We start from the raw sequence: 2,841 nt of genomic DNA, 5'->3' as shown, positions 1-2,841 counted from the left end.
AGTATCATCTGTAAGTACTTTGATCTTAAGGTTTAAATATTTTATTTTTGTAAATGTATAACATAACTTTTATAATGTAGTAAACAAAGTGCATGTTGCATACATTTGACAGTTTTCATTGTGTGTTTCAGATATCCTCTTTGGCTAGCGGGTATGAAGTTGGACTTGATACAATCCTTGTTATTATCTTTTATTTAATTTATTTATCGATCACACCCCTTTAATGGGAATGTCCTTCCTCTGCATCAAGCCAAGAGCTTGTCAGTGTTTCTCGAAAAGCTCTTTACCGAGTGGTTTGGTAAAGATGTTTGCAACATTCTCTTTGCTATCACAATGCTGTAGTGTGATGTCACTAAGTAATACTCTTTCTTTGATGAAGTGCTCCCTAACATCAATGTGCTTTGTCCTGGAGTGATATACTAGATTCTTGGATAATAATCATTCAGTTTATCTATATTTCAGTAAAACATTCTTTCATATGCTTGTATGTTATAGTAATTAAATCTTTGAGTTCTTTGCGAGTGTATGTAATTATTTGATAGCTCATTTTTAAATATAGTACATTTTGCTTGAAATTCGATCATTTTGGTTGTGTGTTTGTGTTTTTAGGCATAAAGTATGGATGGAGGTACGAACTATGCTTGGCAGCTTCCATTGACACTATCCTTGGAAGTTTTGCTAGTAGCTAGCATTAAGACTTGGTAGTTAGCATCGAGACATATCCCTGGGAATTTTGTAATGAAGTTATTTGGCATGGAGACTTATACTTGGTATTTCGCACTGAGATATATCCTTAGGAAATTTGTAATGAAGTTATTTGGCATGGAGACTTATCCTTAAGAGTTTTGTAGTGAAGTCACTTTTCCTTGACACTATTCAAGGGAGTTTTGTAATAAAGCTCTACTACAGCTTCGGTTTTATAAATTTGAATATGTATATTGCTACTTGTGTGACCTTTAAGCTTATGTGAATTTCAAGAGCTCTTAATATGGTGTGATAAGTAACCAACTAAACATTTTGGATGAAAAACTACAACCTGGGGGGACAAAATGGTTGAAAAACTACAGCATCTCTTTTCTTTTAAAGGCTTGAATTGGGATGTCTCAAGGTTTTTGAATGGTGCAAGGTTTTTGAAGGGTTTCGTGAATGGTGAAAGGTTTTTGAATGGTTCCGTTTGCAATTCCATATATTTTTAAATGTTGAAGTTCATGAATAACTTTGAAATTTGACGTGGAAGGTTTTTGTATTGTCTGTGAAAAACATTTTTCGTGAACAGTGCACATGACTAAAGAGTCTTGAGGGTCTTCTTGTCAAATCATAGGAGAGAGAGAGAAAAATACTAAGAGCAAGATATGAGAAGTAAGTTTCTGCAGCGAGGGTCACGCTCCGAGGAGGCGACAAAATCTGAGAACAGGATATGATCAGTCTTGAGGATCTTCTTGTCAAATCATAGGAGAGAAAGAGAAAAATACTAGGATATGATAAGTAAGTTTCTGCAGCGAGGGTCACGCTCCGAGGAGGCGACAAAATCTGGACAAGATCAACGGCGAAACACGCGCAAAAATTGGATTTACGAATCGAGCAAAGGTCGGTTGCATGTTGAGCCAAGGAGCAATTGCATGTGGACCGGCACCTCGCGATATGCCTCGACGTGCATCCAGCTCCCCACGACGGTTCGCCCTCTTGAGTCTTGAGTCTTCGGCTACATAAAAATCTGCTGAAGCAACAACTCCCATCAACCTACTTTTAGCTTTGCTCGCCCGAGTATCCGCCTGTTTCCAGATCGAGAGCTTCCCGATCTGTTTCTGCAGATTCCTCCATACGGTACCTGCTTCGTCGATCACACAATGGCACACTCTTGCCCGGGAAGAGGCAATGCAAGCCGAACGGCTGTGCTCTTTGCATTCTTTGCGGCTCTGCAGTGCTGGGCTGCTTCGGCAGGGACGGTATGGCAGGTAGGGGGTACTCAACAATGGACGACGGGCTTCGATTATTCCACCTGGACCGCAGGCAAAGTTTTCAAAGTGGGAGATACTCTATGTGAGTAGTGATGCACCGTTTCGTTTCACTTTGCGTTCTGCTGTTGCATGAGATGTATCTTTCAGTAGCTTAGCAATCTTTTTCTGACTCTGTCGAACTAAATTACAAAACGTTGTCTTTCTCTCGAACGTATTGGGTAGTTTTCCCATATACAAGCGGCCAGCACAACGTCGCCGTGGTGAGCGAAGCAGACTACAACTCCTGCAGCTCCTCTGGCGCTAGCAATACGTACAAAGACGGAAACACCAAGATAGTTCTCACTAAGACTGGCACCCAGTACTACATATGCACAATTCCTGGTCACTGTAGCTTGAGCATGAAGCTTGCTATTACAGTTAGTGCGGCATCCACCTCCAGCACCGGCTCCAACTCCACCACCACTACGACTACCACTACTACCACATCGAACAGCGGCCCATTATCAGTCGGGTCCCTCGCGGCTCTCTTTTGGGCTTTGGTCGCCAGTTCTGTATTTTAGCTCACTTCTTGCAACCGAGCTTCAGTTTGTGTTAGTTGTTCATCGAATTCCAGGATTCCATTGGGAGACCTCCGATAGTCCTCAGCAAGTGTTTTTTGGAAATCTTGTTCGCCAAATCTACTCGGAGTGGGCACTGAATTGGGTAAATTACTATTGCAGGTCTTCATCCTCTCAAAATAATCTTTCATCCTCTCAAAACAATCTCTTACTCTCTCTTCTCATTTGTCTCTTGTGGACGAAAACTTTGCTCACTTTTTTTTTACTTCTTTGAGTCGCTCGCTTGAATTGTTGGAAGAGCCACAAATTAGATTAAGTTTATGAAA

At 41.1% G+C, this 2,841-nt stretch overlaps 1 pseudogene; it reads left to right on the top strand.

Moving 5' to 3' along the window:
- Positions 1-1,847: 1,847 nt before the first annotated feature.
- LOC147887546 (basic blue protein pseudogene) lies at positions 1,848-2,518 on the top strand (annotated as a pseudogene).
- Positions 2,519-2,841: the final 323 nt, after the last annotated feature.

The sequence above is a fragment of the Dipteris shenzhenensis genome, chromosome 23 (assembly GCF_047967505.1).
Source record: "Dipteris shenzhenensis isolate YYH24624 ecotype China chromosome 23, Dip_SZ_1.0, whole genome shotgun sequence".
Lineage (NCBI taxonomy): Eukaryota > Viridiplantae > Streptophyta > Polypodiopsida > Gleicheniales > Dipteridaceae > Dipteris > Dipteris shenzhenensis.
This window is presented reverse-complemented; position numbering and strand designations above follow the sequence as displayed.